The 17,054-nt window shown below is 37.1% G+C and overlaps 1 pseudogene; it reads left to right on the top strand.

Annotated features, from left to right (window-relative positions):
- The first annotated feature begins 3,287 nt into the window (after positions 1-3,287).
- LOC110584927 lies at positions 3,288-4,103 on the top strand (annotated as a pseudogene).
- Positions 4,104-17,054: the final 12,951 nt, after the last annotated feature.

The following is a 17,054-nucleotide window of genomic DNA, read 5'->3' as shown; positions in this document are numbered from 1 at the left end:
TAGATGAGCCGTAATAGAGGCATTCAGGCACTACAAAGAGGGGGAGAGGGAGAAGGAATCTCTTTCTCAAAACCTCACTATCAAGCATGTGCCCTGTCTCCTTTCTTATTGCCTTCTGTAGGACAATTGCTGAACTATCAAAAACTGCACACCAATGGCATAGCTGGAGTTTTATTTCTTCTAAACATATTTTTAAAATGTCTTCCAACTAAAACTATTGTTTCCTCTATTTTATTTATTTTAAGAGTTTATTTATTTGAGAGAGAGCACAAGCAGGAGGAGAGGCAGAGGGAGAGGGAGAAGCAGGCTCCCCACTGAGCAGGGAAGCCTGATGCATGGCTCGATCCCAGGACCCCAGGATCATGACCTCAGCCAAAGGCAGACGCTTAACCTCCTGAGCCACCCAGGCGCCCCGTTTCCTCTATTTTAAAGGCGTATTTTTAGATGTTTAATTTTGAATAAAAATAATCCTACACTTTAAAGAGTCCTATATTTTATTTTTTTAATTTTTTTAAAGATTTTATTTATTTGACAGAGAGAGAGAGAGACAGCGAGAGAGGGAACACAAGCAGGGGGAGTGGGAAAGGAAGAAGCAGGCTTCCTGCCTAGCAGGGAGCCTGATGCGGGGCTCGATCCCAGGACCCTGGGATCATGACCTGAGCCCAAGGCAGATGCTTAACAAGTGAGCCACCCAGGTGCCCCAGAATCCTATATTTTAGATAAAAGAAATTACACTAAAAGTTCTGATATCAGTGTTACCACTACTGCTATTAATTTAATATTTGCAGTGAGTTGAATATTGTTTAATCACTTCACGTGAACTCCCTTTAACTAAATTTCACAATTTTTTGAAAGAGTATTTTGTTTCTCAGTTTTTATAGAAGGTCACACACACTACAAAATTATTCTTTAATACTCTTTTGGTTATGATTAAGTGGTTGTATAATAACATATTTGGCTGGCTTTTGTCCCAGTTCCTGAGAAGTAAACTCTAAATCCTTGGAACTTCCTTGGTGATAGGAGCGTCTTCATTATTTAAGGTGGACTTCAAGCACACCTTACGGTTTATGCTGAGGTGGCTCAGAGTGGGCCCCAGCATAGTTTGTGCTATGGAGATAACTCAGGAGAGAGGTTGGCCATGCCAGAAAGGAAGACCAATCATGTGAGGCTTAGGGCTTTGTGTTACATGATATCAGCCAGAGCTCTAAAGAGTGGAGAAGAGCTGGAATTTCAGTTCAATAGAATGACCAATGATTCCATCAACAACCTACAAGTAATGAAACTCCAACAAAAACCTTAGACAGTACAGCCTGGGTGAATGTTTCCTGTTGGCAATGCTGTGTGTTAATACATAGTGATGTGCTGAGAGGTTGTTACCTGAGTCCACAGGAGGAGAACAACAGAAGTTTTGTGTTTGGAATCCTCTAGGACCTTGTGCTATATTCTCTGCCTTCAGCTGGTTCTGATTTGTATCCTTTTGCTATAATAAAACTGTAATCATAAGTATAGCTTTTTCCTGAGTTCTGTAAATTGTTCTAGCAAATTATCCAACATGAAGAGGTGGTGAAAACTCTCCAATTTATAGCCAGCTGGTCGGAACTGGTTGTTGTCCAGGGACCCTCAGACTTGCAGCTGCTGTCTAAAGTGAGGGCTTGTGGAGGACCCTGCTCTTAATCTATGAAGCCTGGCCTAAGTCTGGGTAGTTGGAGTTAGAAATCTTTGCAAGAGAAGAACAGTGAATTTCAACATATGATTTTACTTCAGAATTTAAAAATATGTCAATAAAGCCGAGTAAGATATTTAAGATCACTCAACTATGGTATGTTATCTACTATGAGTTTATGTGTGGTGTTTAAATACTGGAATTATATTAACATTATACACAGAACTATGCCTATTAGGTTAAAATATTTCTATGTGTTCAAACTAAGTGTTGTTGTCAAAATTTATCTTTAATTTAAAACAAGTATAATTTGCTTCATTTAAAATTAAGTGTACAGACTGGGGGTTCTAGAGGGGAGGGGACTGGAGGGATGCGTTGGCCTGGTGATGAGTATTAAAAAGGGCATGTACTGCATGGAACACTGGGTGTTATACACAAACAATGAATCATGGAATACTACATCAAAAACTAATGATGTAATGTATGGTGATTAACATAACATAATAAAAAAATAAAAAATAAAGAGAAAAAATAAAATAAAATTAAGTGTACTGAGGGAACGTGGCAGGAGAACTGGCAACAGCCTCCACCTACTTGCACCAAGGGAATGACACTGGCAACCATGGAGAGCACAATGGAGACCATGCAGGGCTCATGTGGGAAATCAGAGATCTGAACAACCATTGGGTAAAGAAGTTTGGAAAGAAGTGTCTCTGCTACCACTGAATTCTGTAAAAGGCTTTGGAAACAATAGCAAAAATGAAATGATAAAGTGCATTTGAATTAGAGAGAGAAGCTCGAGACTCATGTTTGTCCTCTGCCATGCACTAGCAATGCAATCTTCACTAAGGCACAGTCCTCAGACAAAGAAATGAGAAAATACAAAATAATGGGACCCTGAAGATGATGAAGAAAACATCACCTCTGCGCCATTTGTGTGTCTGTTTATCGATGTGATGTACATCAGGGGGCAGTGGCCTCTGTCATTCAGAACTTCTTCAGCATCATCGAGGTGGCTGTGGGGGCAGGGAGGGCCCAGTGGGGCCACACTGACCTCCCCACAGCTGGAAGTGGTCATGAGGTCCTCTACAGGATTATGTCTGGCATGGGAATACCTGGTACCCACATGTTCATCTTCTAGTTTGCACAGTAGCCCAGAGAAGCCCCCAATTTGAGCCATAAAAGCTTCAAAGCACTGACATCAGTCCTTTCTGCTTATTCTTATGATCTTGGAAGAGCAATAAGAGATGATGTTAAACAAGAAATTCATTTTGTCAGGGCGCCTGGGTGGCTCAGATGGTTAAGCATCTGCCTTTGGCTCAGGTCATGGTCCCAGTGTCCTGGGATCAAGCCCTGCATCAGTCTCCCTGCTCAGCAGGAAGCCTGCTTCTCCCTCTCCCACTCACCCTGCTTGTGTTCCCTCTCTCGCTGTGTATCTCTCTGTCAAATAAATAAATAAAATATTAAAAAAAAAAAGAAATTGATTTTGTCTTCTGGAAGGTCACCTCTTTGTTCCTCATGAGAACAGCAAAGTTATACCTATTATTAGGAGAAAAGGCTCAGAAGCAACTACAAGAGACACAGGGTGAAAGAAGTGTTGAAGGCATCTCCTTTCCTGTAGGAGATGGCTATGTTTCCATTGCGAAGAGATGAAGGTATTTCAACATGGGTCACAGTCAGTTTCCTAACAGGCAGTTTAAAGCCCCCAGGAAGAAGCAGCATAGGCATGCTGGATTTGGGGGCAAGATGCACTCAGGTCATCTTACTTCTAAGAGTTGAGAGCACCCTTCTGACATCCCCAGTTGGTAGCATAACATCATTCCAGATATTTAACAGAACCTATAATCTCCATTTCTACATCTACTGGGTCTTGTATTGATGTTAGTAAGACTCTTGAGTTGGGATGGTATAGAAAAGAATCTGCTAAAGGTGGAAAGGAGTTGATCAGCCCTGGTTTGTCTCCCAGTTTCGAAGGAGAATAGGGACATGTTGGAATAATATACAGGCTCTCAGGACAGAAGGTGGGTTAGCCTCCAAGAGTTGTGTGCTGGCAGAGGGGCAGAAATCCTTTAAAACAAAATGAGCAAAATGGAAGGAGTGAAGAATTTGAATTTTTATGTATTTTCCTACCATCATGACTTTGCAGCAAAATTTGGCCTTGCAGATGCAGAGAAAGGAGGCAGTCTTGTGGCTGTAGACTTTGCAACTCTAGTCAAGTGTGTGGGTTAGACAATGGAGACTCATCCACAGAACAACCCTTTTGTATGTACATGTGGATTTCACCTATGTCAGCTTGCTACTGCAAGAATTCATGTTTCTGGGGAACAAAATGCTAAAGCTGACTCAGAAAATTGACAATGTTAAGACTAGCTATGCCCTGGGAGCCATTTTTCATTACATCGACTCACTGAACCGACAGAAAAGTCAAGCCTCTTGGTAGCCCAGCTTCTCAGCTTCCTGTTGCCAAGCTGCCCTATTTCCCCCATTTCTCAGTCAACACTCAGATTTACCTTGGGACATTCTCTCCAAAGTGGTGACAGTCCCCATGAGAACAACAAACATTGTAAGATGAGTAAGTTCTTTCACAAGGATTACACATATCATATCATCATGTTACATACTTTACATTTATTCTGATTTTATTTGTCAGTTATACCTCAGTAAAGCTGAAAAAAGTCAAAACCAGAAACAGATATTGCACGCAAGAGAGGAATGAAGACATGTTTGTTGATAACACCTGTCCTTGAGGTTTATAGCACAGTTTGCCTCTATCTGCCTACTGTATTCCTTAGAATGGATTTTGAAGCATGGGCAAAGAGTTAAACATTTTTTTAAATTTTATTTTATTATATGTTAATCGCCATACATTACATCATTAGTTTTTGATGTAGTGTTCCATGATTCATTGTTTGCGTATAACACCCAGTGCTCCATTCAACATGTGCCCTCTTTAATACCCATCACCAGGCTAACCCACCCCCCCACCCCATTCCACTTTAACTCTTTTAAAATAAACAAACAGAGAAGAACAGTACACCTTTGTGGAACTTCCTCCCTAGCCTGGTCTGTCAGCTAGCTGGACATCAGCCAATGTGATTTTATCCTTGATTTAACTGTTGAAGTGTTGGAAGGGAAGCTTTATCTTCTGCACCTGGGCAGCACTGCAGCCTCACTGTGGAATGGCAGCTTTGTCTCATGTGACATGAAGACCAGAGAGTAGGGAGAGGTTCCAGAGGAAGGAGTAAAATGCAGGTCCAGGTCTCAATGCCTCTGTCTATCAGTTGTCTGGAAGTGGGCCATGGACCAGACAGGGGCAAAGTAAAGATGTTCAGGCCAGTGACACTCAGCTTCCCCCTCCACACATTCCCCTCTGTCTCCAGGGTTATTGCTGCTGTGGCAGGGCATCCTTGTGATGCAGGAGTCTTTTATTGTTCTCCCTGCTACCTGCCTGGTTTCTTCCTGGAGGAGTAGACCTCTACATTTTCTGAGTGGGAAGGTTCTATTGACTATCCTGGTTGCTCTCAGCAGGAGCCAAGTAAAAGCAAAACACACACACACACACACACACACACACACGGCCCTCTAAGAAAGATGGATTGGATATGGAGTAGACTCCTATGAACTTTGTGACTGAACATGTTTATCTCTTCCTTGGTTGTGGACATGCACAATTATCCAGATGTCTTCCTCAAATCCTTGGCTGGTTTGGTTTGGAGCTACCTGACAGAGCTGTCACTATGAACAGACATGTGGATCCCAAGGAAGAGGGTTTGGGGGCTTGCAAAATATCATTTTGTAGACCCTCATATGCCCTGACTGGTCAAAACCAGTGCTTAAATGTGAACGTGATGTTGAGAGTCAATTGCTGTTAAAAATATTTATAGTTGTGGTGCTTCAGTTTCAGGTCTTTGAGTGACATCTCTGTAGTGTAGGTGCTGAGTGGCTCATGGAGGAGTTATGTCCAACAGTGCCGCCTTTTCTGGAAACTGACTCTGTCCAAGTGCATCCCTACCAGGAGCCACCTTTGCAACCAAGCAATGGCAAAAAACGCTGGGGACCCCGTTGCACTTCTCATCCATAGATTCCAACTCAGGGGTCTACCTGAATCAGAGTCCCAAGCATCATCCTCTCTTTACTCTCTCTGGTGTCTTGAGCCACAGCCAATTCACCTGCTGGCACAGAGATATCCTTGGTACTTGTCCCTACTCATCCTGTGTCCTGCTGGGTGACCCTCCTTCATCAGCAGGCAGAAGTCTGTTCCTTGGGACACTTAGTCTATTCGTTCTTCTTAAATGTGGTTTAGGGTCTTCCCATCCAGCCCTTAGAGTCATTCATGCAGTGAATGTACAATAAGAATAAGCTGAACCTTGTATGTTCAATCTAAAATAAAACAGTTTATAAGGGAAAAGAAATAAAGTGTTTCTAATAAAAGTTGCTCAAGCAAGAGCAATACTTGTCAAAAAATGTATTAAATGTTTAGTTCTTTAGTGAATAAATTACAGTAACACCTTTAAACAATATGTAAAGGTCTACAGCTTGAGATTTAAAGTTAAATATATATTTTTTGAGACTCAACCACGTATAACCTCAGGATCTAACCCTATTGCCCATAGTCTTACATTTCACACAACATCAATTTTACTTTCAATAAGATTTCATAAATATATTTATCAGAAAGAAAGTAAAACTTAGAACTATGCTAATTGGGTCCTTCTTTGCCAAAAGAGTTGGAGAATGGGACCATTTTGAACAGACAGTGGGTTTGTTCTTAACTGCTGTAGGGTGACCTATGAGAAGTTAAACTTCTCCACAGAGAAGAGAAAGAAGTTCCTGAATTTCAAAGATAGAATAATTTCTATAGTTCAGAAAAATGAGGCAGTAGTTGTCCTTCCTCTATTCTGAATAAAGGTCATTGACGTCATTAAATTTTGCTGAAACATTTCTGCAAGTAAAAAAGCATAAATGATTCAAGGAGTTACCAGAATAAGAATTCATTTCTTCTTCCAACATTATTTTATATATTTCTATTAGGGCTTTTTTTTTAAATTTCAACTAATGGAACTATGAATGGAGTCAGATCAAACAAACAAACAAACAAAAGGATTCAGAGTCCCCTCCTAAGGTAGAGGCAGGAGAGCTAGTGATCAGAAAGGCTTACAGACATCCCTGAGAAGCTAAGTGGCAGTTTCTCTTTCTATATCTTGCTGGTCACCTTGACATTATTCCTCTTCCATAAGGGCAACTCAGTCCACACAGCAAAAGAGTCTATTCAGATCTTATGAGTTTACAAATTAAACATACATGTGCCATGAGAAACTGTTTCTGACATCACCAATTAAAAATTCCTTGGGAAGAAATTCTTATTGTTTTTGTGGAAGGGAGGTACCTATTTCTTGTCCTGTTAGGTAGGACTGAACAGATGGAGTGGAGTCTCTGCAACTAAAGGATTTTGATCCTATCACGATAGCAGTGTTTGAAGCCAAACTCATACTCACCCTTCAAAAGAATTTCTGGCAGTCATGTATGGGAATTTTATTAATATAATTATATCATTGGTAAAGAAAGGAAATATTTTTATTAAAAGTAGAGTCCAGTGATTAACCGATTTTTTCCTCTTTTCATATTTTAGCTATATTGCCTCTAATCATTAATCTGTAATAACAAAGAGGATTTAAAGTTAACCTCATATAATCATAGATTGCAATAAGGAATCTGGTGTTTTGTATATTCCTCTTGTAATATGATTTCATTGAACTTTCTTAAAGCTTATTCTCTTCACTTAGATCACATCTGCATCACCTGATTTTTTTTTTTCCCTTAGGATTCAGGATTGTTTTAATAATAAGCCTCCCAAATCCCTAACACAATGTGCTTGGTAAAATAAAGTGAAAAGAGGAGATGAAGCAATCCATAGAGAAAGAAAACAGATTTTCCTATGTGCCTTTTCACCCCACAATGTGTTGATGAGCTGGATAAATGAAAATGTGTGTATGTGTATGTGTTTGTTGCTTTTAAGGTTGTTTTCTGACTACTAACATTCAAACTTTGACTTTATCCCATCCTTCATATATGCTTAATTGATGTGCATGTGTATATATATACATATACATATATATACATACATATGTATATATATATATTTAATAGGTGATTTGATTTAATTTAATAGGTCATTATTAGGAGACCAATATAAATGTATCTAATAAGCATTCAAGTGATCACTGAGATAATGCGATTAAAAAATTCACCTGTGTAGAAGAATCCTGAATCCTTTCTGTAGTGAAGGTAGCTCTCCATAATCTAAAAAATAAACCCCCAAATTTCAACGACTCAGCACAAGGGAAGTTTACTTGTCACTCAAATGGCTAGCTAATGTGGGTATATTCCTGTTTGATGTGAGATTATCTCGTCTTTGGGGTTCTTTAGGAACCAAGTTGCTTCCAGACTGCTCTGCTGTCCCCCAGAAACTCAAGAGTCTTCTGTCCTCAGTCCTCAAAAGGGTAAAGAGAAAGCAAGAGGCAGGCTCCTGTGATTCTTAACTAACTTCACCCAGATACGTTTCACTCACTTTACTTTCATTTTCACTTTCATTGGAGACAGGTCTTATTACCACCACAGAAAGGGTCTAGGTAATGTCATCTCTAGCTGAGAAGCCACTTCCCAATGAGAGCTGTATAACATGAAAAGGGGAAAAAGATTTTGTTGGAAATCAACATGTTGCATTCTCCATAAAAGTAACCAGGAAAGTTAAAAGAAGCTTCCCAGCTTGAACAGAGTTAACCAATCTCAACTTTGTACAAAGCTTAGCACTCACCAAGTCTGAACTCTGACTCTAAATTTTCTCTCTGATATGAAATTGTAATAAAGTGAAACATAGATAATAAATAGCACCATTAAGATTCTCTTAATTGGGAGTTGTTCTGGACAGCAGACTGTCACTCAGTGGATAGACATGTACTTCTTCATTTTGCTATTATATTTGCCAAACTAGAACTTACCATATATAGTAATAGAATACAGTACACAGTAACAGTACACTAATTAATTAATGTAGTTGATATACAGGTATTGTTTATGAGTTACAGTGTATTGACCAATGCCACAGAATTTGCAAATAAAACAATCTATCACATAGATTATAGTTTATAAGATTAAGATAGTTTGAATTTAACTACAAGTTCATTAAAACTTTATTTAAATAAATATTGCATATATAGTAATATGTACATTTGGGTAATTTTTATTGAATTCTACATACACACATTTCTGTTTTGATTTTATTATTTTAATGTTTGGATGTATTATATATTTATATGTTTTGTTATACACTTGTTCTTATAACTTTCCTCATTATTACTATTTTATGCTTTTATACTCCACCTTACTATTAGTCTCTCTGCTATCAATTAAATTCATTAAATATTACGAGTGGGCAGATTTTTAGTAGAAATACTTTGAGATAATTTGAAATCCACTAGGATTTTGGCTTTTAAACTACAGTATGGAAAATGGTAAATAGACTGCTAAGGAGAGACATAGCAAAAACTCATTAAAAACGTTAATTAGCAAGCTGAATCTTTCTGACATACCCACTTCACTAATCTGCTAGCTAAACACATCATAAAAATGTGCTTGCGTTGGAAGTGAGCAAATATCCAGAGGAAGGTTGTTGTGAATTTCCAGATTACTTTCAATTAACTGGATGCAGAACATTCTAGAATATGAACGGTTGTGTTATTGAAATTGTATCGTAAGTCCCTAAATGAGCCACAGAGTCCAGTCGCTGTTCCTGAGGCAGTATGACTGCTTCTGTTTCTTCTCACCCGTCTCCTTACCCTCTTTCTACAGAACCATTTATTTAGTGTACAGGTTCTGGTACTTTTATTACATCAGCCTTCACATTTTTATTTTTATTTTTTTTAAAGATTTTATTTATTTATTTGACACAGAGAGAGAGAGAGCACAAGCGGGGGAGCTGGAGAGGGAGAAGCGGGCTTCCGCTGAGCAGGGAGCCTGACATGGAGCTCCATCCCAGGACCCTGGGACCATGACCTGAGCCGAAGGCAGACGCTTAATGACTGAGCCACCCAGGCGCCCCCATCCTTCATATTTTTTAAAAAGATTTATTTATTTATTTATTTATTTATTTATTTATTTATTTATTTATTTATTTATTTATTTTAGAGAGAAAGAGAGAGCTGAGCAGAGGGAGGGGCAGAGGGAGAGAGAGAATCTTAATCAGGCTCCACACTCCACACTCAGTGGGGAGCCTGACACGGGACTCAATCTCATGACCCCGAGATCACGACCTGAGGCAAAATTAAGAGTAGGACAGTTAACTGACTGAGCCACCCAAGTGCCCCTCATGCTTTGTTTGTTATTGCATCTACATTATTACAAATTTTACATTACATATTACAAATTTTATCTCTTCTACTAGATAGAAAGTTCTGTGAAGTCAGGGATTAAATTTTTTCTGGATACCAGAAATCAGCTTTGGAAAGTGTTGAATCTGAGAATAAGTATAGATGTTGCACTAGGCCTTTAAAACTATGTTCAGGAGGTGGAAGATGGTATCTGGCTCCCAGATAGGTCTTCCTTGTGTGTGTGTGTAAAAGAGTGTATGGAGGCAGTTATATCTTCCTAAAATACATTACATGAATTTCTTTTTTTTAATTTCTTAAAAAAATTGATATAAAGTATAAAGAAGATAATGATAAATAATTTAATATTCTCTAAGTTGGGAATCCCAAGGTTTAGACAGTGAAGATGGCAACTCATTGGTTTTTAGTCAGTCTCTAGCCACAAATCTAAATCTTTATTATTAGTAAATCTAAATTTTTACTTTATTAATAGTGAAGTTTATATCTTAAATTTATATGTCCATCTTCTGTTTTATTTCTCTCTGTCTCTCTCTATATATAAAAAATAAAGAAATTCATCTAATGTATTTTAGGAAGATAAAGCTGCTTCCATACACTCTCTTTCACACACACATACACAGTTTTAAGGCATTGGTATCTCTCTCTCTCTCTGCATATATATATATATATATATATATATATATATATAAAACCAATGCCTTAAAACTTTTAACTGTTTAGTGAATTTTCCTCAAATCTTGAAAAAAAAATGAGACATAGAGTGGTCTGAAACAACCCTAGTGGATGACTTAAAATTTTAATTTTAGTAAATTGAAGGACAGGACCTTTACAGCAGCAAGTCATATGAGATCATGGGCTCCACTTTCTGGAGTTAGGAGATTGATATTTGACAGGACACATGAGCACCTTAGTAACTAAAACTATGATGAACTTTGTAGCTGACCATGACCATTTATGCAAATATTTTTATTAAGTTGGTATTGTGGAAAGAAGCAAGGATTTATAGAGAAGAAAGAAGACTCCTAACAAAGCATTTTCTATACTGAAGATTAGAAATATGTATTGCAAGATTTAGCCTAGTTGTTCAGGAAGTTGTGAAGACTGAAATTTAGACTGCAAAGAGCTAAATTCCAGGTGGACCACAGGACACTATGGTGTGCATTTCCTGCAGTGCAGTGCTGGACGAGTTACCTCAACTTCAGTCCATGAGTGTGATGTTCTTAGGTCAGGGAGGAAACCTCAGAAGAGCTTTTCTCCACCATCTGTCTGGCCTATCCTTGGACATAACTGTCACCTGATCAATGAGGTCCCAATATTGTCATATGTGAATTACAGAATCTCTGAGTATAAGTTTAGATTTAAAATATTTGCTATGTGATTACTTCCTTAATTTGAAGCATGCCAGTCTATGCCCAACACCCCTAGATTTCTACCTGACATTCTGTCAATTTGATGCCACAGGAAATGGCAATCTGTTGGTTTGACCACCTTTCCCTCACTGACAGATGAATAATATTCCATTGTATGCATTTACTACATTTGCTTTATCCTTTCATCCACTGATGATCATTTGTGTTCTTATCATGTCTTGGCTATTGTAAACAATGCTGCAATGAACAAGGGGGTGCGGATATCTCTTAGAGATGATGATTTCATTTCCTTTGGATAAACAGCCAGAAGTGGGATGGCTGCATCCTACAGTAGTTCTATTTTTAATTTGTTTAAGAAACGTCTATAACTGTTTTTCATAGTGGCTATATCAATTTATATTCCCACCAACAGTGCACTAAGTTCCCTTTTCTCCACATGTTCAACAACACTTTTTATCTCTTGCCTTTTGATAATAGACATACTAACATGTGTGAGGTGATATCTCATTGTGCTTTTGATTTTTACTGATGATTAGTGATACTGAACATCTTTTCATGTACTAAAGAGACAAATTCATAAATACATTTCTAAGGCTGATGTCCAAAAGATTACTGCCAATGTTTTCTTTTAGGAATTTTATTGTTTCAGGTTTCACATTTGGGTCTTTGTGTATTTGTATTTTTTTTTTTTTAAAGATTTTATTTATTTATTTGAGAGAGAGAATGAGAGAGAGCACATGAGAGGGGGGAGGGGCAGAGGGAGAAGCAGACTCCCTGCCGAGCAGGGAGCCCGATGCGGGACCCGATCCCGGGACTCCAGGATCATGACCTGAGCCGAAGGCAGTCGCTTAACCAACTGAGCCACCCAGGCGCCCCTGTGTATTTGTATTTTTAACCTCTTTTCAACTTCATTGAAATTTTTCTCTGCTATCTGATAAGTACCCAAATTATTTGTTATATAACATATTGCCATTTGGGTGTTTTATCTATCATCTATCGATCTGTCATTTATTTATTTATTTATTCATTCATTCATTCATCTATTTATCGATTTATTTATTTAACTTTCTTTCCTATATGTCATGAATGCTGTTTCCCTTTATCCACTAGATTGCCTTCTGTATTTATATTAGTTATTTTAAATACAAATGTGGTAATTCCAAGATCTATGTTATCTATTCTATTGGCTGTTTCCTTTCTTGATGATGAGCCATGGTGTTTTGCTTCTTTTGTGCTTTGTAATTATTTTTTTTTCACTTGAGTGCCAGGTATTTTGGAACTTAAGTAGATAATATCTGTGTACAAAAATTTCAGGTATTCTCTTCTGTCAAGTTGAATCCTATATGAGGCAGTCAAGTTCATGCTGAAATAGCTCTATTCACTATTATTATTATCATCATCAACAACACCAACAGTTGGCTTAGGTTAGATTCAGGTCGTTTATTTCATATTTCAAATTATTTGAATTCAGGACGAGAAACTTCTATTTTTGCTGGATACCTGATTTCATTTAGCTTTTCTTGCCTTCATCTTCCTGCTAGTCCTGGGCAATTACAAACCAGGAGAGATATCTCTCTCAGTTCTCCTGCTTCTCTTCCACATGTAGATATCCAGGATTTAATACTCACTATAAGATTCAGAGAGACATTTCCTGTTACTAATGGGCCCCAAGACTGGTATTTAGCAAAGTCTGTCACCTCTCCTACTATTTCCGCACCTGTAGAGGGCTGCTGGTTTGGATTAAGTAAAAATTTAAAGTGTCTATAGTGTTTATCTCAGTTTTCTAGCTTACCACAATAGTTCTTCAGGTATGATATTTATACCTCACAGGGAGTTCTCTCTTGGGGTCCTTCTTTGCCTTCATTTTTCCCATGAGCACTTAGGGAAGACCAATGGAAAAAACTGTCTAATATTTAAAGTCTTACCTTAAATCAATTACTCTAGAGAGTTTTTGCTCTTATGCTAGTTCTCACTTTGCCATTAAAAGGGTCATTAGCTTTCTCATCTGATTTCTTCTTACACAGATCTTTTTTTCTTCCTTCTGTTGCTCCATCAAAGATAAAAGCAGCTATGGGCCTCTTTGTTGACAAGACGTATTCATCAAATTGCACATTAGTTCATTGGTGTTCTTTGTGGCATAAGCTCTCTTAAATGCTTTAAAAATGGTTCTGTTGGTTTTCTACCTTGTTTGCATTGTTAGAAAGCATTCATAGTTCTCTTGTGACTTCCTACATAATAGCAGGATGTGAACTTTCTCTTGGCTTCATTTGTGACGAAATTCTAAAGATTATGTTGCAATTCACTAATGTGCTTTGTGTAGACTATTGTTTCTCAAATTCCTAATTGTATGTATTATATAAATTTTATCCAAGATTTCTAATTTTTCAAAATGTATTTACCTACTACTGCTCATATCTGTATAAATTTTTGATTAATAAATTCAGTCTATCAGTTTTTAAGACAAATATCTTTAATTTTACCTCCACAAACATCTTCAATAATCTTAATATCTTTTTCAAATTGTTAAGTAACATTATTATTGTCTGTTGTGAATTTATATTTTAATTATAGAATCCATTAGCTATCTTTCTTAGAATTAGGTTTTGCTCTTATTTATAGATTTTTTTCCCTTTCTCATTATTTTAAATTTCTGTCTCCTTAGCATTAGCTACTCTCCCCTCTCCCTCCCTCCCTTCCCCCCTCCCTCTGGGGTTCTCCCTTAAATTTAGCTTGTGAGCCTGGATCCAGTTTTTCATTTGCGTATGAAGTGTATTTAGTATTTATTATGCTGCAAGAGCCAAATTTCTGGCCACCTTTGCACATGTGGTACTGATGCCTCTCTAGATAGTGGCAGAAGTGTGCTCATTAGTTTTTTTAATTCTTCGTTTGTTGTTGTTGATCTGTTTTTATGAGCCTGGATTTGTAACTTTATTTTATGTGTTATCCATCATTGTAATATATTGACAGCAAAAATGATTATCAATGGGTGAATTCATAGCACTACTTTGGATGCACTAACTATTCTTCTTCTTCTTTTTTTTAACCATCCTTCTTTTAACTGTATTTTTTCCAAGAAGCTCAATAGAAATTTTCTTAACACTATATATGTGTGTGTGTATATATATATATATATATATATATATATATATATATATATATGGCAGCCATAGAGTCTGAGCATAATAAACCATAATGCTATAATGTCATAAAAAGGTCAAGGCTCATGGAAAAGCAGACTAAATAAATGCTGATTACTCAAAACGTTTGCTCTTCTCTCTGACTTTTTCTTCACTATGGTCATATGCAAGGCCATGTGGACAAAAAGTGATAGTTAATTTCTTTACTTTGCATTTAGACTTTCGACTCAATGCTGCTCTGGTGTCTCCTGGATAATTTAGAAAACTTTTGCTTAATAACTCTGGCGAAACGGGCATTTTAATTTTCTGAGGCTTTCATTAGTTAGAGGCAGTAATTTAGGAATACCCACGGATAACCTATGAAACAGTTAAATGCTAGTGTGAGATATTGAAACAAAAAACCTTAAAAAGATGTATAGAAAAGTAACATTTACCAAAATAATTCAAATCTCCTACTTATACACAAATGCTTTCTTGAGCTTTGGTTGCTTTGATTTTCACACCGAATCTTACAGTATTTACTGAATTCAATTTCTGAATATGTCAGCATTTTTATTCACTACATGATGAAATAACTAAAAAAAAAATTGAGCTAGTAAGTTGTATAAAAATTCAGATATCTTACAAATCTTTAGAAAAGGTGACATGTGTTTCCAGTATATAGTAGTGAAAATTTATAGCCTACAAGTAGGGAAACTACAAAAAACCCAAGAAGGTAAATAAAAATCATAATACAAAAGAGCAAAAATGTACATTTAACATTTAAGTAAATAAAAATCATAATACAAAAGAGCTAAAGTGTACATTTAGCATTTAAGTAAATAGAAATCATAATACAAAAGAGTTAAAATGTACATTTAACAAGTGAGAAAACTAATAATACAGACTTCTCAGCATCCTCATTTTTTCCTTTATTTCATCTACTCTGAAAACCAAAAGAAGATAACATCCACATTTTAGACTTTATTCTCTAATACCTACTCAAATTTGTTTATTGCTCGTTAGCATTCAGCTGAATTTCATGCCAACTAAAATCTAAATCATGCTTAAAAATCAGGGAAATGCACTCTAGAATTAATTTTATAAATTAAAACCAAATATCATAGTTTTAAAAATATAGAAGAAAAATGCAAAAAAGTACTTCCATTTTTGTTCTGGAGTAAATTTAAAATATAACACATTCTATTTTATATTAAAACACCAAAATTAGATATTATGGGATATTGCTGTGGTAGCAGTCCCCGGTTTTTCGTACCCTTGTCTGTCCGTACACTTGTACAGTCCTCTCCTACTCTGATCCTAGGGTTGCCTGTGTGACTTGTTTTGGCCAATGTGACAGTAGCAAATCCACTGGGAGCAGAAACTTTAAGCTTGCTCACTGGGGCTTGCTGTCTTGATACTTACCACTTCTTCCACCAGGTGTAAACAGCCCGGCTAATCTGCTGGAGACTGAGAGACATTTTTGAGAAGAAACAAAATCTATATTCCTGTCCAAAATAAAATAGCTTTTATCCCAGTGGGCATGAATGATCAAAAAAAGATGGTTGGTAGAGTACCTAATATATACCCTAAATTGGGCTAAATGCATATTCAAATACTCATTATTCTGGAATTTTTAGTGCCAGGAAAATAATAAAATGGGCCTTAAGATATATACAATATTTGGAGAGAAAGAGGAAGCACACAATGCAATTGGATAAAAAAGCAGAGTATAAAAGCTAATAGATTCTTAAATTCCACATATGAGTGAAATCGTATGATATTTGTCTTCCTCTGAATGACTTATTTCACTTAGCATAATACACTCTAGCTCAATTCCCCACTCTAGTGGTTGCAAATGACAAGATTATATTCTTTTTGATGACTGAATAATATCCCATGGTATATATACACCACTTCTTTTCCCATTCATCTGTTGATGAACACTTGGGCTCTTTCCGTATTTTGGCTATTGTGGACATTGCTGCTATAAACATTGGGGTGTAGGTGCCCCTTTGAATGACTATGTTTGTAACCTTTGGATAAATACCTAGTAGTGCAATTGCTGGATTGTAGGGTAGCTCTATTTTTAACTTCTTGAGGAACCTCTATACAGTTTTCCAGAGTGGCTGCACCAGCTTGCATTCCCACCAACAGTGTAAGAGAGTTCCTCTTTCTCTGCATCCTCATCAACATCTGTCATTTCCTGACTTGTTAATTTTAGCCATTCTGACAGGTGTGAGGTGGTATCTCATTGTGGTTTTTATTTTTATTTCCCTGATGCCAGGGGTACTGAGCATTTTTTTCATAGGGGAAGGGAAGGAAAAATAAGATAAAGACAGGGAGGCAAACCACAGGAGACTCTTAACTCTAGGAAACAAAGTGAAGGTTGTTGGAGGGAAGGTGGGTGGGGGAATGGGATAAGTGGGTGATGGGCATTAAAGAGGGCACTGGATGTAATGAGTGCTGGGTGTTATATGCAAATGATGAATCACTAAATTCTACCCCTGAAATTAATAAT

Source organism: Neomonachus schauinslandi, chromosome 7 (genome assembly GCF_002201575.2).
Source record: "Neomonachus schauinslandi chromosome 7, ASM220157v2, whole genome shotgun sequence".
Taxonomy (NCBI): domain Eukaryota; kingdom Metazoa; phylum Chordata; class Mammalia; order Carnivora; family Phocidae; genus Neomonachus; species Neomonachus schauinslandi.
Note: the sequence above shows the minus strand (reverse complement) of the source record. Positions and strands in the feature narration are given on the sequence as shown.